We start from the raw sequence: 23257 nt of genomic DNA on the forward strand, positions 1-23257 counted from the left end.
AATAAAATTTGTTTCTTGACTAGAGAAACTGGATTCACACAAATCTAACAAAATGCAATGGACTAAATCCTCATCCTCCTTATAGAAATTCCAAATATCTACTGAATGCTCGTTTCCTATGTAACATTGTTTTAAGTGTTTACTGTGTGTTAACCTGCCATATATCCATAACAAACTTATGAGGTTGTTACTTACATGACCCTCATTTTATAGATAAAGGAACAGGCCCACAATTATGCAGATAAATCTGAAAAATGGCAGATCTGGAATTTGAACACTGCAGTTTGACTTCAGAGTTGGTACTTTTAGTCACTATTCTGTGGTGCTTCTCTAGGTCTTATATAAGGAAGGAGACAAGAAGCCTCTCCTGGGGAAAATCACAATGGAAGTACTAATGAGCTGGGTCTTGATGGCTGAGTCCCATTTCACTGAGCACCACGTTGAGGTGTGTATGTGTGAAGGTGGGCAGGACAGCAGGGTTAGAAGAAGGACCACCCCATAGATTGCAGCCCTCCAGGCTCCTCTGTTCATGGGATTCTCCAGGCAAGAATACGGGAGTGGGTTGCCATTTCCTCCTCCAAGGGTCTTCCCAACCCAGGGATTGAACCCAAATTTCCTGCACTGACAGGTAGATTCTTTACTGAGTCACCTGAATCCACTTTTCACATTCCCCTCGGAAAGTAACCTCCAGCCCTAACTCAATCCCAGCTCAGGCAGATTGAAACAGAGCACGATAGTTTTTCTTGAACATTCAGTATGACCTGCCCCAATCCATTAACTAATATTATTTAACATAAACTCTACATTATGTACAGTTGTCACTCTCAGCAAGTCCATAAGTGTTCCTGGCTTCCCTATCTTAAGGTCTTTTTATTTTTAATGCAAATACTCCAAGTGTGAATAACGCTTTTGGCTAATTTACACTGAGGTGTTAGGGATTTTTTTTTTTTTTGAATGGCCCTTTTTTCCTCAGTAGGAACTTACAGAGGGAGGTTAGAGAATAGGGGAGGGAGGACATACAAAGGAAAAGAGAAAAGGAAAGAGGCAAGAAAAGGGAAGAGGTGGAATAAGCCATATTGAAACCGATAATACCTGATGGCTTCGTAATTTAACCACTTCACAGTTTTTACTTTTGGCACAATGATTTAGAATAATATCTTAAGGAAGCACATCAAATGAGTTTATTGACACTTTTTTAAACCCTTTTTTTAAACTTGAAGTATAGTTGCTGTACAATATTGTATGCTACAGGTGTACAATATAGTGATTTACAATTTTAAATGTTACGTTCCATTTATGGGCATCCTAGGTGGCACTTTTGGTAAAGAAGCCCCTGCCAATGCAGTGCAGGAGACGTAAAAGATGCGGGTTCAATCCCTGGGTCAGGAAAATTCCCTGCAGGAGGGCATGGAAATCCACTCCAGTATTTTTGCCTGGAGAATCCCATGGACAGAGGAGCCTGATGGGCTACAGTCCATAGGGTTGCAGAGTCGGATGCGACCGAAGTGACTTACACACACACACATGCACTCCGTTTATAGTTACTGTAGAATATTGAGTGTATTCCTTATATTGTATAATATATCCTTGTAGCTCATTTTATTTTTCATTTATTTTTTAATTGGAGAATAATCACTTTGCAATGTTGTGTTAGTTCCACAACACCATGAATCAGCTATATATATCCATAAATCCCCTCTGTTTTGAGCTCCCTCCCAACCTTTAACCCTACTTGGGCTTCTAAGGAGCCCAAGAAGACCTCTTGTGAATAGGTTTCCAAATACAGAATTTTTTAAAGTATTGATTCCGACCTTTCATGATATATATTACAGAGAGGCAAGATTTCTTACTCTTGATACCTAAGAAACAAGTTTCCCTTTCACATATCTTATGGACCATGTGAATTCTTTAAAGTTTGTGAGAAAATAAAAACTTTCCCTCAAAGTCTGAGAACATTATATTACATGCCTTAGGACATATTTGATATAAGGAACAGATTTCCTCTGAGCTAGCTAAAGAAAAGAAGAATCTTTTATAAAGAGGCAAGGTATCTCAGAGAACTCAAGGGCAAGAAATACAATCAGATCTCCTGAGGGAGTGGAGTTGAGGACGGAAAAGTTGTCAGTGACCAAGGCAACATTTGGTGTGCTTCTTCCTTTACCTCCTTATTCCCACCTCCACTGCACAATCACTCGTCTTTTTTTTTTTTTAATTCTTTTTATTTATGTATTTAGCCCTTTGGCTGAACTGCTTGGCATGCAGAATCTTAGTTCCCAGACCAGGGACTGAACCTGTGCCCCAGGCAGTGGAAGCACGGAGTCTAAACCCCTGGACCACCAGGGAAGTCCCTCACCATATTCTTTAACTTTGCTTATTGCTATGTTTTTACTCTCTTTTTACAGAGCAGCGTTCTTCACTTTACATGGCATATGTGTTGATTTGCCAGATTTAGCAAATGAAAATCCAAGATGCCTGTAGTTTACCTGGCAACCATATCATGCCTAGTCAATCCACTGCCCTCATTTACTGGGTGTCTCTGACCTCTGTGTGTGTGTGTGTGTGTGTGTTAGTCACTCAGTCATGTCCGACTCTTTGCGACTCCATGGACTGCAGCCTGTCAGATTCCTCTGACTGTGGGATTCTCCAGGCAAGAATACTGGAGTAGGTCGCCATGCCCTCCTCCAGGGGATCTTCCCAACCCAGGGATGGAACCCAGGTCTCTCACATTGCAGGCAGATTCTTTACCATCTAAGTCACCAGGAAAACTCTTACCTGACCCATGCCAGAGATAATTTTCAGGCCTCTGTGTCCTCACGCAAAATTCAGTAGGGAGAATTTAATTAATTCAACTTGGATCAGTGACCAATCCTGATGGCTAAGGGCCCTTAGGGCCCTTCTCTATAAGTGGGAAGCATTGTCAGAAAAGGAGTAAGTGTTGGTGAATCAGCCCAAAATGTTACCTGCTAAATATCAGTTGAGATTATGAGTAAATTTTGCTGCTCTGGTACTTCATACATACTGGTAAATTCAGTTAAACAAGAAGAATTTCAGAAATTATTCTATTTCTCTGTTATCTTGTATATCCAAAAATGTGGGGAGAGGACTTCCCTAGTGGTTCAGTGGTTAAGACTCCATGCTTCCAATGTAAGGGACATGGGTGTGATCCCTGGGTGGGGGAAGTTCACATGAGGGACCGTGAAGCTAAAAAATAAAATGGGGAGAGAAAACAAAATAACCATCCAGAAGTGGTGTTCTAAGTTACTACTGTGTTGCCTTTAAGGAATAGATAATAAGGGATCAAATGGAAAATGATGTGGACCTAATGAAGACAAGAGTCATGGAAAGGCTCAGTGATTTAAAAATAGCTTAAATATCTTCTCTGCAGCAAGTTTTATCATGTAGATATATATTTTTTTAAGTGTACAAATTACCCCAGGAAGGTTAATATATGAACCAATCACTAAGAGGGGGATTTATTCTTCTGTAATGTTTAGATGAAATGCTTTTCTCCTAATAAACAATTTTTTAAAAACCCGTTCTAATGGACCATTGCTCTTTTATTTTCCTGTTTCTTTTTTTGATCATTCATAATACTCTTTCCATGATGATTTTTTAATTTTTAAAAATTTATTTATTTTTGGCTGTGCTGGGTCTTTGTTGCTGTGTGGGCTCTTCTCTAGTTGCAGCGAGCAGAGGCTACTCTTCATTGCATTGCGCAGGCTTCTTATTGCAGTGGCTTCTTTTGTTTCGGAGCACAGGCTTGAGGGCACCGAGCTTCAGTATTTGTGGCATGTGGGCTCTATAGTTGTGGTTCCTGGGCTCTAGAGCACAGGCTCAATAGTTGTGGCCAACAGGCTGAGTTGCTCTGGGGCATGTGGGATCTTCTTGGATCAGGGATCGAACTTGAGTCTCCTGCATTGGTGGGTGGATTCTTTACCACTGAGCCACCAGGGAAGCCCCCCATGATGATTTAATATTATTTTTCATGTTACTTTATGCACTGTGGGAGCTAGCGACTTTTAATTTATTACCTATCTCTTTCATTATGCTAAGTAAACATGGGGTAAAATCATCTCTATTATCAACATCTGTAACACTGATGGCTAAAAGTCAATCCACTCGGGGTCATAAGACAGGAAGCAAAATATGGAGAAGAGGAAATTGAACCTGGATTACATGACCTGGGTGTGAAGAAATGTGGTCTAGGTGTAAAACCCACCGCTCCCTACTATATACTATGATGCCTTAGGCGAATTTCGTAACCTCTCTTAAGTTTCAGGTTCTTTAGAGCAGGGATAAATATGTCTGCCCTGGCTATCTGCCAGGTTGTTAATCAAATGAGATAATGTATGTGAAGGTATTTGTAAACTATAAAGCACTTCACAAACATAAGATTCTTATTTTTGTTATCTGGTAAAAGGTGCTTATAAATCACATTCATAGTCTAAGAAAATACCTAAGAAAAAATGTCATTGCTCTATTGATGGTTACTATGAACTAGAGGTATAAGCTATAAAGATAGAATCAAAGAAAAATAATCATCCTGAAATGAATACTTTATATGCCATCTTTAAGAACACAACTATTCTCAGTATTTATTATTATTTTTAACGTATAATTTAAGATGAGTGAAAACACAAGGCTTGGGAGAAATGTGAGCCATAACCTGAAGTAACATGGACAACAAAGCATTCATGGTGAGCACAATGTGGTTTTATTTTATATAACATATTTTTGCTTATTTTTTAAAATAATTTTATTTGTTTATTGAGGCTACCCTGGGTTTTTGTTGCTTGCATGCGATTTCTCTCATTGCAGTGAGCAAGGGCTACTCTCCAGTTGAGGTGTTCAGGCTTCTCACTGCCCAGACTTCTCTTATTGTGGAGCACTGGCTGTAGGGCACGCAGGCTCAGTAGTTGTGACGAACCTGGCAAGTGGGATCTTAGCTCCCAGACCAGGGATCGAACCTTGGTCCTACGCATTGCAGGGTGGATTCTGAACCACTGGGCCACCAGGGAAGTCTGTCCACACTGTTAAAAGGTAGAATCTTTGAGGTTCCCCTGTTTGATTCCCATCCGATGCCACCATCTCCCTTGTCCTTATTTGGTTGGAATCCCCAGAGAGAAGGAAGAAACTATCTGCTAGTAAATTCCCTGCCCCACACAGAAACTTTAACATTGTATCTGTTCTCTTCTTATTCTATTTTCCTCCATGATCTTAAGCCATGATATAGTAAAATGAGAAATGGCAAAAGGCAGACTTGTGTGAAAGCAAAGGTCTCTCTGCTGCAGTAAGCTCCTTTTTCCTTGTAATGAGTTTGGAACATATTGATCTTGTCTATGGTGATTTTCAGTTCATCATTAGGGCTTCCCAGGTGGCTCAGTGGTCAAGAATCTGCCTGCCAATGCAGGAGTCTCAGGAGATGTGGGTTCAATCCCTCGGTCAGGAAGATCCCCTGAAGGAGGAAACGTCAGCCTACTCCTGTATTCTTGCCTGGAAAATCTCATGGCCAGAGGCGGCTGGTGGGCTATAGTCTATGGGGCCACAAAGAGCTGGGCACAACTGAGTGTGCACTCACACACACACACACACACACACAGGGATGATTTTCAGGCCCTAGCTGGGGGTTCCATATACATAGGTCCCCAATAAATGACTATCAAAAGGATTGATAGTAGCCTGGCTAAATTATTATTGTCTTTTAAAAGATTTATTTATTGCTTTGGCCGAGTAGTGTCTCTGTTGCAGCACAGGGGATCTTCATTACGTCACGCAGAATCCTGTGGCTCTTGGACTCTCTAGTTGGGGTGTACAGGCTCGGTAGTTGTGTGGCGTGTGCTCCAGAGGTTCGGACTTCAGTAGTTGCGACACACAAACTCTCTATTTGTGGCACACGTTGGGGCTCAGCAGTTGCTGCGTGTGCACTTCGTTGCTCCAAGGCATATGGAATCTTAGCTCCCTGAGCAGGGATCGAACCCGCAGCCCCTGCATTGCAAAGTGGATTCTTAACCACTGGACCACTAGGGAAATCCCTTGGCTAAATTATCATATTCTCAAGAAGAAAGATAAATATCTTTTTGTTAATTAATCCATTTAACTCTATAAAAATATTACAAAACATTTGGCCCTGAGATTGTCTATGGATGTAATTCCCCAATATAAAGCAGCTGTAGAACAGATTGCTAACTCAAACTATTAAATACCGTTAAATCAAACCCTTGCAACTTGTTTTATTTGGGTATAAACAAATTTGCAAAAATCCATTTTAAATGTTGATAAAACAGTGTGCCTACGTTCTTTTGTATTAATAATTTTTATTGTTTCTTATCATTTAAAATTTTAAAGTCAACTTAATTCATGTCTAACCAGACTGAACTGAATTTCAAGTTCATGTTGTTAACTTGGAAATGATTAACATTTACAAAGGAAAAACAAACAGGCTATTTCCAGGCAAATTTTATGTTTACAAGTTGTAGAAAGATTGCTTATTTTAACCAGTGAGATCGGTCTGGAGTGTCGAACTTTTAAAACAGGATGGACTATGACCAATTTGACCTAGAGACATAGAAAATGAGTTATGAAAACAAAACAGGCAGGATAGAGTTACACTGAGGGGCAGTTTTTGATACAGGATTTAAGCACTGGCTATTATTCTATTTCTTTTGCTAGATTCATAGATCCCGATCATTGTAACATTTCAACTAGCTAATGTATCAGGTTGCTCATGTGCTTACTGCAGTCTGTAATTGCTTGTCATATCACGATGTTTTATTTGTTTCGTGCTGCTGTCCCTCATCTCCATCCAGGCTCATCAAATTCTGCCCCTTGTTTACACTGTCAGTTTTCTGTCCTTATGCCTGAAAAAATTATCTCCACTTTGTTGCTTTCCTTTGTGACTTGTCTCTTGCTTAGGTCCCAAGTTTCTGCCTAACTGGTTGGAGAAATACTTCTGGACTTGCCACTGTAATTTGTTTAATCAGGTCCAGGTCATGGGAACAGAGCAATGATTCTGAGAACGGTTTGCCCTCAGCTGAGGTCTGGCCACCCCAGAGAACAGAGTTAACATTATGGGAGCCACAGCATCCTGTCTCAAAGTAGGGGACAGCGAGCCCTGAGAAATCATTCTAGGGGAAAAAAAATTTGGAAATTAACCTGAAAATAGGAGAAACTAGTGGGTAGTCCAGGATAGAATATCTGCCATGCCTGTATGGCAGTTGCAGTGGTCATATACTTGGGCTCAACTGTCTTGTCTTTAATTAAAATGAATGTAATGTATTTTTTGCTTCTACTTCATAAGCAATCACATTCATTTATCAGTCAAATCTTTCCTTTTGCATGCCACCAAACTTTTCCTGTAAAAATTTACCAAAGAGTTTTCAGTTGCAGTCATTAATTCATTGATCAAAGCAGTATTTTTTCTAGGAGAGAAATAGATACAACCTTAAAAAAAATCATACATGATAATTAAGGGGATATTTTGATATTCTCTAAAGATGACTCTGGGTGTTGAAAATGAAGACAAAACTAATGCTATAGCAACAAAATAACTCTATCTTCATGCTTGCACACATAAACAATAGACTTGGTAATTGCATAAATGTCTTTTGCCTCCCATACTTCAACATGCCACTGAGGTTATTTAAAATTATATCTAAGAGCCACTTTTGTCCAATTTGAAGCAGAAGAAAAAATGTCCCATAGAGGGTAATTAAGGTTTTTCTTTTTTACCCACAAACTTTTTCTTAGAGAATGACTTATTCACCCCAGAAGGACTGTGGGGGGACAATACAAGTTTATTGCTAATAATAGACACTATGGAATGTACAAATAAAACCAAACTGCTGAGGTCTGATTCACTTTATTTTCCGCCACACTCTATGGCATGTGGGACCTTATTTCTCCATCCAGGGATTGAACCCACGCCTCCTGCATTGTAAGGAAGAGTCTTAACCACTGGATGACCAGGGAAGTCTTGAGATATGATTCTTTGGATATTACCATTTTAAATATGCTTGTTTTTATTCAGTTCAAAATATTATGAAGACAAACCTTGCTATATGCACATGATTCCTAATGACTGATTTGTGATTGCTGCAAGCTCAGCTAAAACATAATATTTGGAAAATCTGGCCTTTATTGGGCAATACAGTCAAGGGTGGGGGCTGGTGTGGTAAGACATGAAGTTCTCATAACATTCTCATGAAAGTTCAGTGGCCAGAGGGAAAAAAAAATAAGTCTTTTGTGTCCTTATCATGTTTGTGCAACATTAAAAAAAATTACTGCTCTAAAAATTGTGCAATAGAAAGTAGTCATACTTGGAGCTTTATAAGATTGCAGTACACGGGCCACAGTTGTCATTTAATTATGTACTGATATACCTGTTTAAACATGTCTTTGCTGTCCCTGGGTATTCAGCAGAAATTCAGGTACAATTATAATTAAGATTTTAAGTACTTAGTAATGTACACATATAGCATTTGTGTAACTACTGCTTTTTGGTAAAAACTGAACCATAAGTTTTGTTTTAAAGACATGAGTACAAAACATGTCATTTCCCAAGGTTATGCTTCCTCAGTGTTAATTTTTAGCTGAAAGAAAGAAATTAACTTTGCCAGTAAAAATTAATTTTTCCCTACTAGTACTGAAATTTAAAATATGTTATGGCATCAAATTTTTTATGAAAATGTAGGCCTATCAATTTTGTTTAACAGCGTTACATATAAACTGTTAGGCAGAATTTTAAATATGATAAACTTGTTGACACAGTATGCAAACCTTTTTGCCTTCATTTGAAGATATTTCAAGAAACACCATATGTATATATCTGATATATATATATACATATGTATGTGTATGTATACATAAATACATACATATTCATTCAGTTTCCTCTCCTCTTTCAACTCTTTTGAAATTAAAGTTCCTGATATTGGAGTAGTTAACTCAAAGAAGGTAAATACAAAAATTGAATACTACCCCTGTACTGCAGAAACAACCAGAATTCAAGATAAGGGTAGTGAAACTGCCAGAAGCCTTCTTTCTTTCTAGCTAAACCTACCACACCCATCACAATAGGACAAAGTTCAGTGGGTGAAGCATAAGCTTCCCTCAAAGCAGTGGCTCACAGATTTTTTTTTCAAATGACACTTTTGCCAACAAAATGCCACATACTCTGTTCCCTTCTTCCTTTTCCTTAAAAAGTGCTTTTCTGAAGTTTACCTCTTAAGTGGTTCGTAAGTCAGTCCCTTCCTAACTTAATACCTCCTAAAGCAAACAACACATCTGTGCACTAAGAATACAAATATGAAGGTTCTTAGGAATTATCCAGTAAGTTTCATTGTGATAAGATAATGCTTAAATATAAGAAAAGGAGAGGGTATGGTTACAAATCTTTAAAGCTCTTCTGCATACAAAAGGAAAAAATCATATAGAAATAACTAGGCTTAAGAAAAAAAGAGTTCATAATAACTATTGTGGCAGTGGTCTAGGACAATAGATCCTGATAGTTCTAAGTTGCTGATGGTTGGAAGAGGGAATAAAAAGTTTTAGACCATCAAGCATTCTTACCTGCAGTTCCTTCATAAAAGATAAAAAGTGGATTTGTTTTAGGGTATCATCCTCCTTTGTTTTGGAAGAACTCATACTTCATGAGTTAGATATTTGTAAATTAAGTAAATAATATTTCTTTCAGTTGAGTATTTGTAAATGAAGTACCCACCATTCCCTTTCAGGAAGCCCATTGATAAAGTCCTCCAAAAATAGATCTTTAAGTCTACTGACTACTTTAGGGAGATATATGCCTCTCACAGAAGAGATTTTTGATTATATGACCTGACTAACCTTCCTCTGACTGAGTCTGAGACTGTGTTTAGGGATAAGGTATGAGATCAAAAACAGAACTTATGCCAGAGGAGATGAAGTTGATTCTGTAAACGCACCAGTAGATTGGGTCTCAAAGAGACAATCCACTAAGAGATTTCCTGTGAAGAGGCATGTTAATAAACTTTAGGCTTTAGGATGAACATCTCACATCGATGTTCAGATTTCTCTTTTCCTTTCTTTTTTCTTTTGTATTCTTTTTGTTACTTTTTTTTTCTTTATTATAATCTCTTCGATTGTCTTCAAGCCTTAGTGAAATATCCTAAAATGTGTTAATTGTGCTTTTTCTAAATTCAATGTGTATATGTGTCAGGGGGAATCCATTTCTATACTTTGGGAGAAAAGTGTGTCTATACTTTGGGGATGTTAAGAAGCCTGGAGAGCTTCAGTCAGGCGAGAACAGTGGAGAAATCTGAAGCAGCAGCCCAGAGGGAGTTGACACAAAACACTCAGGTTGGATTTGTGAAGCATATGAGAACTTTCTGCGTGACTTCATAACGTCTGGGGGAGGGACTGGACTCTCTGCATTCCTTGGAGGGAGGCTCTGATCCTTCTTCTTCAGATACCAAAGAGTAATGTTGGGAAGCTAGAGAAGTTGTGTTAAAGAATTCATGCACAAGAGTATGTGATGAAAACCCAATCACACTGATACACTAGTATCTGGCAGTAAAGTAGCAAGATCATGCCAGCTGTTGAAGAAAAATTAACCAGTCTGTCTAAAAAAGGATTGGAAATTTTTATTTGAGCCAATTTGACAATCATAACTCAGAGCATCTCAGGAAGCTCTGAAAACTGCTCCATCCATTAGAAATCAAGATACAGTTTATGTAAGTTTTTTGAAACAGAAGACTGTACATTAGATGACATATTATTGACAGTTAACATAATCCAGATTTAAGTACCAACATGATGGGTCACGTGACCCTTTACAAGATCCAGATGGAATGTTATCTTTTAAGGAGTTGTCTTATTGATGCTGGGAAAATGTTGCTGTTTATGGTTAGTAGGTATTCCTGCTGATGGGGGGAGGTCAGATGAATGCATAAAGTGGATACACAATGCACAGTAGGGGAAGCAAGCAGTCAATGGACAGAGGAGACATTTTATGTTTAAATTTTTCTTTTCTTACCGTAAATATGAATTTTATTTTATAGAGGCAGTTTCAGAATAACTTGGAAGGTAAAGAGAGGAAGCTTTAAATAGAAAAGTCTTTTACTTCTCTGACACCTCTACTGTTGCCTAAGGACATATAGAAAAAAATACATAGGCATGCAAAGAGAAGAATCTTAAATGTGCATTAACAAAAATTATAAAAGGTCTATTGTTCACTCATCATGGTGAGAAACGCAAAAAATGTTTGAAAACACAGTCCTCCTTTGAGAAGTTTCCCATTATGATGTCTAATTTGCATACAAATAGAAAGATATATCTGAGAGACCAAAGAAAGCCTGTGCAGAAGCCCTCACCTCTCTTCCCAGACAGGACACGCCTCCCTAGACAACAGTATCTGGAAGACATAGGATGTGGTGGCTCCTCCTAGACCAGATTTGGGATGTGGGAACCAAGAGAGCCATGGTACTTCTACCAAACAAGTGTCTAGAATCAGTGGGGTGCAACTCGGCATCTTGTCTGTCAGATTTCAGCAGAGGGGTGTCTCATTGCTACTCTTCAGCAAGGAGAGGAGTTAAGCAATGCTATAAAAGAGGGCCCATGCAGTCTGGAAGTCCAGAGCAGGAATTCTAGAATCACCTGAGTTCTAACTTAGACAATCCACTTCATTTTCTTGAGAAGTCACCTTATTTTCAGCCCACGAGAATCAATTTAGATGAGTCGCTAAAGAGGTAATGTTTTAAGACTTGATTTGACTATTTCCATCCAGGCTTAGATGAGGTCTTACATGATCATTCTGGATGACAGTTGGTTTCTGCCTACTCTGGATTCCTTTTGGAAGTAAAAGTTATTTTTGGTTAAGAACAATGGAATTATGTCCAATGGATTCCTTCCCCTATAATTGAGGTTAGGTCTGTTACATTTTGGGGGGCTTCCAGGTGGCTCAGTGGTAAAGAATATGCCTGCAATGCAGGAGACACGGGTCCTTCCCTAAGTTGGGAAGATCCCCTGGAGAAGGAAATGGCAACCCATTCCAGTGTTCTTGCCTGGGAAATCCATGAATAGAGGATCCTGGTGGGCTACAGTCCATGGGGATGCAAAAAGTCAGACACGACTTGATGACTTAAACAACTGTCACATTTTAGATTTAGGGTGCAGATGAGCTTGATGGGTTTGGGGCCATCTCTAGGACAATCATCAATGAAAACATTGGTTATGGATTAGTAGTGGCATTAGAAGAGATCTAGAAGTCATCATAGATTTTCTGCTACAGTCTACCACCTGGTGACATGGTAGTCTTATAGAGTAAAGGAAGCAATGGTTGAAAAAAAGTTAATAGTTCTTTGCTGATAGGTATAATGCATAAACTATGTTGTCTGGTTAGCTGAGAGACTCTGTAGAAATATAATGGTGTAATAATACCCCTAACAGCAGTAGTCTATAAAACTAAATAAATTCCCTTTTTATTAAAAAACTCCCTTTTTAGAACAGACCTTTGGACTCAGTGGGAAAAGGGGAGAGTAGGATGATATGAGAGAATAGCATTGACACTTATACACTACCATAGGTAACATAGATAGCCACTGGGAGTTTGAAGTATGATGCAGGGAACCCAAAGCCGGTACTCTGTGACAACCTGGAGGGGTAGGATGGGGAGGGAGGTGTGAGAGGGGTTCAGGAGGGAGGACACATATGTATGCCTATGGCCGATTCATGTTGAGGTATGGCAAAAACCATCACAATATTGTAAAGTAATTGTCCTCCAATTAAAATTTTTAAAAACTCCCTTTTTAAAAAGTGATGTCTGTCAAAAATTGTAGCATTTACATTGCATTTCATGTCCTCCTATAAAAAGAAAAGCTGTTATGATGGTAAAATTGTTTCGTACTACTTGTACTTTAACAATAGTTGTTTTCTTCCATATACACTGTACTATTTTGTGCTGGCATTAAAATATGAACTAAAGTTCAGGGAAAGAAAGCCAGGAGAACAACAATACAATCAGAAACAAACAAACACACACTGCACAGGAAGGGGGTACTTATAGAAAAAGCACATGTCACAAGATGTCCAATTACCTTTTAAAAAATTATTTATTCATTGATTTTTAAACTTTTTATTTTGTATTGGGGTATAACCAATTAACAATGTTGTGACAGTTTCCAGTGAACAGCAAAGGGACTCAGCCATACATATACATGTATCCATCTTCCTCCAAACTCCCCTGCCATCCAGGCTGCTACATAACATTGAGCAGAGTTTCCTGTGCTCTACTGTAGGTAGATCCTTCAAGCACTTTTTTGAAAGTATAGTTGTCACACCGATACAGAGAGTCCAAGACTTACTATGGCTCAACTTTCGATTTTTTTGACTTGACCATGGGGCAAAAGTGACAAGCATTTGGTAGAAGCCATACTTTGAATTCAGACCTTTTCTGGAGCTACTGATGATGCAGTATGATGTTCTCTCATGACCCTGAGCAGTGGCAGCCACGACAGCTCCCACTCAGTCAGGCAATCAGGAGGGTAAACAACCGATATACACTTACAACCATTCTGCATCCAGACTAGCATTATGTTTTTTTCACTTTCAGTATAGTCATCGATAAGTTATGTAAGCTATTCAACGTTTTATTTTCAACAGGCTTTGTGTTAGATGGTGCTGCCCAACTGTAGGCAAATGTGTTTTGAGCACATTTAATGTAGACTAGGCTAAGCTATGATGTTTGGTAGATTAGGTATAATAAATGCATTTGACTTACGATATTTTCCATTTTTGATGGGTTTATAAGAATGGAACCCATTTGTAAGGTGTCCTGAGTGGTGCAGTTGTAAAGAATCCGCCTGCCAATGCAGGAGACTCAGGAGACGCAGGTTCAGTTCCTGGGTCAGGAAGATCTTCTGGAAAAGGAAATGGTAACTCACTCTAATATTTTTGCTGGGAAATCTCATGGACAGAGGAGCCTAGAGGGCTACTGTCCACGGAGTCGTAAAGAGTTAGACATGACTGAGCAACTAAGCACGACCCATTAGTACTTAGAATATTTCAGGTTAGAGTTCTAGGTACTGTCCAGCTACTGTATAAATTGTCAACTGCCGTTGTTCAAATTTTCTTGAAGTTAAACCTATCCTTAGTTTTATAGATGGATAATATAAACCAAGGAGTAAGAAAAAAAAAAAAGCGAGAAACACAGCCACTCTATTAACTCTCGATTTCTGGAGCCAAGAAGATATGCTTCCATCATTCTTATCTAAAAAGTTCAAAATATCTGAAATGTTCATTCCAGAATCTTAATTGGGAGAAGCCTCTCAGAAGTTACTTTTAGCATTATGCATTTACCATGGCTAGGGTAAAAAACCTGCTTTTACATTCTGCCTTTTCTTTTCTTCTATTTGAGATCAGCAAGTAAGACATTAAAAAATTCAGAAATTTGCAGTTTCATCACCTGGTCTCATTTGAAGGGTCTTTCCTTCTCATACACTATACTCAAAACTTCTTAATTTCCATTTTTCCTTTGTGTCCATCAGAATGAAGAAACACGTCTGCTGAGAAGTTTCTCCCTCATATATAACTACCATGTCAAGAGTCAGCTTGAGGTCCTGCCGAGACTTAAACCCATACCAAGCCACATGAGGTTAAGATTTGACTCTGCACTGTTCCCTCCCTCCACAGCCCTAGTGCTGAATGGACTCTGGAGCAGCAGGTTCCTAAAACTGGCAGCAAATCATTAACTTAGAATCATCCTAATGCTCAGAGCACAGAGTACTCCTCTGTCTAATTTAGTCTCAGGCCTGGCTGGGAAACAAAGTAAAGACACCAAAACTTGTCACACCCCTTAATGTCTCAAAGGCCTGTGAACCTAGGCTCTTTCTCCTTAGTTAGATGTTTTCTTGGCCAGCATAAGGAAAGCTGTGTCTATGTAGTAAATTGTAGCAGTCTGTATCCTGTGGCTGCCCTTCAGTTTAGTTCAGTTCAGTTCAGTCGCTCAGTCGTGTCCAATTCTTTGCGACCCCATGAATCACAGCACACCAGGCCTCCCTGTCCATCACCAACTCCCGGAGTTCACTCAAACTCATGTCCATCGAGTCGGTGATGCCATCCAGCCATCTCATTCTGTGTCGTCCCCGTCTCCTCCCGTCCCCAATCCCTCCCAGCATCAGAGTCTTTTCCAGTGAGTCAGCTCTTCACATGAGGTGGCCAAAGTATTGGAGCTTCAGCTTTAGCATCAGTCTTCCAATGAACACCCAGGACTGATCTCCTTTAGAATGGACTGGTTGGATCTCCTTGCAGTCCAAGGGACTCTCAAGAGTCTTCTCCAACACCACAGTTCAAAAGTATCAATTCTTCGGCGATCAGCTTTCTTCACAGTCCAACTCTCACATCCATACATGACCACTGGAAAAACCAGCACCTTGACTAGACAGACCTTTGTTGGCAAAGTAATGTCTCTGCAGCAGTAATGCAGTAATGTTTCCTTCCAAGGAGTAAGCGTCTTTTAATTTCATGGCTGCAATCAGCATCCCCAGTGATTTTGGAGCCCAAGATAATAAAGTCTGACACTGTTTCCACTGTTATCCTTGCTAAAACCCACCTGCCTGGCACATTGGTTTACAAGACTAACACTTTTGGCTCCCATACACTTTTGTAGGGTTCAGAGGTCCCTGCCTTTTACTCTGTGGTCCAAGTGTCTAAGAGGTGTTTGCTGAAAACTGCACTTAAGTAGAGCACCCTGTGCCCAGCAGCACTCCCCTCCATCCCCCACAAGCAGCCCTTGTCTCTTAGAAACAGCTGTTCATCCCTGGATAAAGCTGCCATAAATTGTAGTCACCATTCTGTGTGACCCTAAACTCAAAGCTCACTCTCAGACTCTAGCCGTCTGCCCATCTGTTCAGTCAACTTGGCTAATAGGTGCCTTCGCAAACCATTCAGGTCAAAATGTTTTGCCTGTGCACTAAAGTCTAAAGCCCTTTGCCACCTCTTCTGACCCCATCGAAAGCCACTCTTGTGTATATATATATTTTCTATCCCCTCATTCCACTTCCTTTGTTTTATTTCTCAATGTTAATAGCTCATCCAAATTAGGGGTCTTGGTGAAAATTCACCAAATAGTGCCTTTCTTTCTCATCCGGATTCTGAACAGATTAGAAATATAAAGTAAAAGAATAAGACAGCTGGAACATCCAAATGGCACCATTATTACCAATAAAGGTTTTATTCAAGAGCCAAATGGACTTCTTCATACTGAATCCCATGATGAAAGTCACAGCTGGACCCCTACAAAAAATGTTTTAATTTACCACACTTAATGGAGGTGAAAAGAAGGCAGGGAAACCAGCTCTTCTCAGAAATGTCAGATCAGCTCTGTCATTTTACACTATCTCATAATTCATAGAAGCCTCAGTTGGTCCAGTAATCTGTAATTCATCAGGAATTCGACAGAGCCGCTTGTCTAGAAAAAGAAATAAATCTATGGAACCTGTCTTTTACCTTTCTTGTGAAGATTAGGGTGTAACAACTGCCTTCTATTCATTACAGAAGCTTTGTTTCATTTTTCCAGAAACACTGGTTAGGTCTGTTCTACATCAGCAGCCAATCAGCCTAGCTACTCCCAGTAAACAAGGACTTGTTCTGCTCTGGCTCTGCTTAGACTTCCAGAGGCTGTGGCGCAGCTTTTCAGCCTAGAAGATGTAGTTTTTATTGTTGCTGTTTTTGTTGTAATGTGGTGGTGGCGGCGGTGGTGTGTGCGTGTGTAGGTGAGAGCAGTGAAGAAGGAAGAAGTTTATGGGAAATATTCTTGTTTTAAAAAATTTAGTGAAAATATAGCATATGGAAATGTGCCTTAGCAAACATGTGAGATAAAATTAAATGCACACTGGCTGAAGGTTTACCGGGGAAACAGAAAGATTAAGAATAATTGGAGGAAAATAATATGCTGAAATAGAAAAATGGATATAGAAAAACAAATGTCCAACACTGAAAATTTGTGATTTGCTAAGAAAATGTGGCCTGATCTTTTCTAAACAGACAGGAAAGGAATTTAGAAAGAGCAGAGATTTAAAAGTATAGCATCACATTTAAGAAAAAAGTCTACAAACAATAGGGCATTAAAAGCAGTGTTCATCTTACATAAATGCTGAATTAGATTTTTTTTCATGTTGAATGGCCTAAGGGATTTTTTTGTACAACCGTGTGATTTAAAAAGACAGCTTTTTTCTTTGACTTGCAAAAAAATTATGGTGGAGCATTTAAAGCTTGTTATTATTATTTTTATTTTCAAGAACGAAGATTTTTCTATCCAGATGGGAGACTTTATCTTAAGTGAAGTCACAGTCATTTGCAATAAATAATTATGCCTAATAATAGAAAAGCATATGGACTAAATGCAGCTAATTTATAATATATTCTTCTAAAAAGCTATTCTTCAAGTTGATTTTAGAATTAAAGTAAGATTATGAAGGAAAGGAAAAAAAAAGAAAATTTCCAAGTTTGAAACCCATTGAAAGTTTTCAGTTCCAATGATAACACTTTCACAAAGAACTATATTTAGAAAATTATCAGCAATTTGAACAAATATTTGATGTTGTGGTAATTCATTTAGTATGCAGTTTAACATTTTTGACTTTTCTAAAAGCTGATCACGGAAGAATTGATGCTTTTGAACCTTGGTGCTGGAGAAGACTCTTGAGAGTCCCTTGGACTGCAAGGAGATCCAACCACTCCATTCTAAAGGCGATCAATCCTGGGTGTTCATTGGAAGGACTTATGCTAAAGCTGAAACTCCAATACTCTGGCCACCTCCTGAGACGAGTTGACTCACTGGAAAAGAGTCTGATGCTAGGAGGGATTGGGGGCGGGAGGAGATGGGGATGACAGAGAATGAAATGGCTGGATGGCATCACTGACTCGATGGACATGAGTTTGAGTGAACTCCGGGAGTTGGTGATGGACAGGGAGGCCTGGTGTGCTGTGATTCATGGGGTCGCAAAGAATTGGACACGACTGAGCGACTGAACTGAACTGATCTGGTCACTACAAAGTCTGAAATATCTGTGAGAAATAAATGACATATGATTGAAATTATTGCTTATCAAAACTAACAATTTTATTCTTCTTCCTTACGATATCTTTTAAAAAAACAAAAAATTATTGTAACACCTTATTTCTCATTCTATAGGATTGAAATGAAATTAGAAAAGATAATATAGTTTTGACCTGAGTGTTTTTTCCAAACTGATGGTGTTTTACTAAAAAAAAAAAAAAAATTAGAGTTAAATAAATTGGGGAAACTCTGAGTAAAATTAAACAGATTTAAAAATATTGTAGAGATTCTGATATGCTAATAAACATTATATGAATATCCAAGTGAAAGTGAAAACGTTAGTTTTTCAGTCATGTTCAACTCTGTGTGATCCCATGGACTGTAACCTGCCAGACTCCATCACTGGCATTCTCCAGGCAAGAATACTGGAGTGGGTTGCCATTTCCTTCTCCAGGGGATCTTCCCCAACCCAGAGATCGAACCCAGGTCTCCTGCATTGCAGGCAGATTCTTTACTGTCTGAGCCACCAGGGAATATCCAAGAAGTAAACCTACTTCTCAACAGGTTTTATGTTGATTCCATTCTGTTCCGTCGCTCAGTCGTGTCCGACTCTGCCACCCCGTGGACTGTAGCCTATCAGGCCTCTCCGTCCATGGGATTCTCCAGGCAAGAATACTGGAGTGGGTTACCGTTTCCTTCTCCAGGGGATCTTCCCGACCCAGGGATCAAACCTGGGTCTCCCACATTGGAGGCAGATGCTTTAACCTCTGAGCCACCAGGGAAGCCCTTTATGTTGATTACAGAATACTTATCCTTAGAATATCTGTCAAATCATGCTTTCAGTATGTAGCTGTTATGTTATTTTTATCTGGATGTCTGTGAACAAGAAGAAAGGGCCCCAGGTAACATGTAAGCTAAATAATCAGTGTCAAGAGTGAAAGTCCTTAGTGCCACTTACCAATATTTGGTTCTCCTCTCCTTTCTGGCTTCCCTGATAGCTCAGTTGGTAAAGAATCTTCCTGCGATGCAGGAGACCCTGTTTCGATTCCTGGGTTGGGAAGATCCCCTGGAGAAGGAATAGGCTACCCACTCCAGTATTCTTGGGCTTCCCTTGTGGCTCAGTTGGTAAAGAATCTGCCTGCAATTTGGGAGACCTGGATTCGATCCCTCGATTGGGCAGATCCCCTGGAGAAGGGAAAGGCTACCCACTCCAGTATTCTGGCCTGGAGAATTCCATGGGCTGTACAGTCCGTGGGGTCCCAAAGAGTCAGACATGACTGAGCGACTTTCACTCCCTCCCTCACTCCTTCCTGGCAAATCAAATACTGAACCTTCCAGTCAATGAGTTTTGTGGAAGTGAAGCAAGTCACTTCTAGTTTGAAGCATTCACATCCCAAAGCAGGCAGCTGTCTTTCTCTCGATCACAGTAACTCTTGTCTGTATTCCAGAGAGTGCCTACATGTAGACCTGGATCCCAGAATAAGGAAAGCAGAAAGTATGACAGAAGACAGAGCAGACGATCTCCCGTCCCACCCTGCCAACTGACTTTTAATGGACATACAGCAAAAGAAAAAAGAAAAATCTTGGTTGTTTTAAGCTGTTGAGATTTAGAGTTGTTTGTTATCATCGTATAACTTAACTATGCTAAATAAGGAGATCCAGGTTTGATCTCTGGGTTTGAAAGACTCCCTGGAGAAGGGAATGGAAATCCACTCCAGCTTTCTTGCCTGGAGAATCCCTTGGACAGAGAAGCCTGGCAGGCTATAATCCATGGTGTCACAAAGAGTCGGACACAACTGAGCGACTAGCAACATGTCAAATAAGAGTAAGTTGTATTTTTTTTTTTTAATTTTTATGGAGGTATAGTTGATTTATAATGTTGTGTTAGTTTCAGGTGTACAACAAAGTGAATCAGTTATACATATACATATATCCACACTTTTTAAAGATTATTTTCCTATATAGGTCATTCCAGAGTATTGAGTAGAGTTCCCTCAGCTTCCCATGTGGCTCAGTGGTAAAGAATCCGCCTGCCAGTACAGGAGACGTGGGTTCAATCCCTGAGTTGGGACGATCTCTTGGAGAAGGGAATAGCCACCCACTTCAGTATTCTTGCCTGGGAAATCCCATGGACAGAGGAGCCTGGCCGGCTATAGTCCATGAAGTCGCAAAAAAGTCAGACACAACTTAGCATCTAAACAATAACCCTGTGATATCCAGTTGGTTCAAATAGATAACTGGTAAGCTGTATTTTTTTTAAACTAGCAAATAAAATCTTCACCGTTTAGTAGAAAGAAAACTAGGTCAAAGCTTAATTAGTAAGTTGCTAGACAGGCCAGAGCAAATAGGGCTCCAGAGAATGTCTAGATACACCAAGTTGGAACAGACAATCAGGGGAGGTGCCATCTATAGAATGAACCACCCAGAAAGTCACGAAACAGTCTTAGTCAGGGAGACTTAAAGCTGCCAAAGAAGCCTAACATGAGCTGGTCTTGGGGACAGGCCCCAAAACTGGGATTGGTCATAAAGAACAAAAAGAGAGCCTGTTTACTAGAATAATGCTTAACCATTTTCCAAGATGGGTAGATGATTAGCCTACTATTATTGAATATCCTCTGACTAGGAATATCTTTAATTTCAGAGCCTGAGTGGGGCTGAGTCTACAGATGAAAAATAAATGACTTAAAATTAGAAGAAGAGTAGAAAGAGTCAAGTGAGTTATTACAAGTGAAAGATTTTGTGAATGGCTCTAGGACATGGAAGAAAAGGATTCTTGAAGCAGATATTAGGAAAGCGACTATTTATTGATTTTCCACCTAACTCTCTAAGATGGAAAATATTTGGTTTGACGTGGTCATGGTGTTTTCTTAAACTTGAGGGTATTTAGTAGAATATCCTGGTTTGAGCGCCCCTCATGGACTTCTTAGGTTCACTCTTAGTACCTTGTATGAATTTGGGCTGACTTGACAAAATGAAGCCATTTATTGGTTTGCTAGGTGGCTCAGAGGTTAAAGCGTCTGCCTCCAGTGCGGGAGACCTGGGTTCGATCCCTGGGTCGGGAAGATCCCCTGGAGAAGAAAACGGTAACCCACTCCAGTATTCTTGCCTGAAGAATCCCATGGATGGAGAAGCCTGGTAAGCTACAGTCCACGGGGTCGCAAAGAGTCGGACACGACTGAGCGACAGAACGGAACGGAACAGGTGTATACTTGGAGAAGGAAATGGCAACCCACTCTAGTGTTCTTGCCTGGAAAATCCCAGGGATGGGGGAGCCTGGTGGGCTGCTGTCTATGGGGTCGCACAGAATCGGACACGACTGAAGCAACTTAGCAGCAGCAGCAAGTGTATACTTACAGCTCAGACTATAAAGAATCTGCCTACAATGTGGGAGACCTAGGTTCGATCCCTGGGTTGGGAAGATCCCCTTGAGGAGGGCATGGCAACCCACTCCAGTATTCTTGCTGGAGAATTCCATGGACAAAGGAGAGGAGCCTGGCAGGCTACAGTCCATGGGGTTGCAAAGAGTCGGACACCACTGAGTGACTAAGCAGAGCAGAGGAGTGCCATACCAAGTACTATAAACTAAGTGGTTTAAACAACAAGAATTTACTGTCTTAGTTTTGGAGGGTAGAAATTTGAGATCAAGGTGTTAGCAGGGTTGGTTCCTTCTGAGGTCTGTGAGGAAGAGTCTGTTCCAAGCCTCTCCCCTACCACCCGGTGGTTTTCTGGCAATCTTTGACATTCCTTGGCTTGTGGTGGTCGTTTAGTCGCTAAGTCATGTCCAACTCTTTGCGACTCCATGGACTGTAGCCTGCCAGGCTCCTCTGTCCATGGAATTCTCCAGGCAAGATTACTGGAGCGAGTTGCCATTTTCTTCTTCAGAGGATCTTCTGGATTCAGAGATTGAACCCGTCTCTCAGGTCTCTTGCATTGGCAGTTGGGTTCTTTACCACTAGAGCCACGTGGGAAGCCCACACACTGAGGTATTGGGAGGTGTCAGATGTTACCATATGAATTGTGGGAAGGACATAATTCAACTCAACAGCACATATCAAAGGAGAGGACTGTTTCTCCCATCACACCTACTTGTCCCTGTTTTCCTGTCTTTTGTGTGGCCTTTTACAGAAGTGTTTACATGTCATCCACCCCCCAGACACTGAGCTTCTTAAGATCAGAGGCTACGACTTCCCTGGTGGCCCAGTGGTTAAAAATCTGGCCGCCAATGCAGGGGACACAGGTTCAATCCCTGGTCCTAGAAGATCCCACATGCTGCTGGGCAACTAAGCCCATGCACGACAACTACTGAGCCTTCACTCTAGAGCCTGTGCTCCGCAACAGGAGAAGCCACCATAACGAGAAGCCTGTTCACCATAACTGGAGAGTAGCTACTGCTCATTGCAGCTGGAGAAAACTCGTTCACTGCAACAAATAAAGTTTTAAAAATACATATGTGTGTGTGTGTGTATTTAAAAAGATCAGAGACTACATGGATTTAACCTGTTCAGCTTCTGGCACAGAACCTGTCATAAAGCAGAGTAGTCCTATCTCCCTTGAACTAATAACTGCAATAGGCTTCTAATTTTACTCCCTGCTTCTTCCACTTTTGGTTGAGCCATTCTGATTCATCTTGCACAAAGCTGCTCGCTCATTAAAGAATGCCCTTGGCCAAGCAGTCTATCTGGCAAACTCCCATTCACCCTGCAAATCTCAGATCAAACACTCTCATCTCCAATACCTCTGTGACATTCCTGGGCAAAGTCAGGTAGTTAATTCCTCTTTACTTCCATAAAACATTGTGCATACCTATGGTGGGCATTTGACACTCAGTAAATGTTTGAATGTATATTTGAATTAACTAAGTGAATGATTTATAAAGCAAACCTGATAAAGTAATTTCTATTCTAAAAATTTTAGGGGATATTTTCCTACTTCTGTTTGTACTCTCACACTGCTGCTGCTGCTGCTGCTAAGTCACTTCAGTCGTGTCCGACTCTGTGTGACCCCATAGACGGCAGCCCACCAGGCTCCCCCGTCCCTGGGATTCTCCAGGCAAGAACACTGGAGTGGGCTGCCATTTCCTTCTCCAATGTGTGAAAGTGAAAAGTGAAAGGGAAGTCGCTCAGTCATGTCTGACTTGTAGCGACCCCACGGACTGCAGCCCACCAGGCTCCTCCGCCCATGTCACTAAAAACTAATTTTTAAAATTGACATATAATTGATAAAGCTTTT

The 23257-nt window shown here is 40.2% G+C and overlaps 1 pseudogene; it reads right to left on the reverse strand.

The window, feature by feature from the left end:
- Positions 1-6908: 6908 nt before the first annotated feature.
- Positions 6909-23257, reverse strand: part of LOC148777690 (MORF4 family-associated protein 1-like) — a 46973-nt pseudogene continuing 30624 nt past the window's right edge.

This window comes from Moschus berezovskii, chromosome 6 (assembly GCF_049115385.1).
Source record: "Moschus berezovskii isolate FMDL1 chromosome 6, NW_MosBer_1.0, whole genome shotgun sequence".
NCBI classification, from domain to species: Eukaryota; Metazoa; Chordata; class Mammalia; order Artiodactyla; family Moschidae; genus Moschus; species Moschus berezovskii.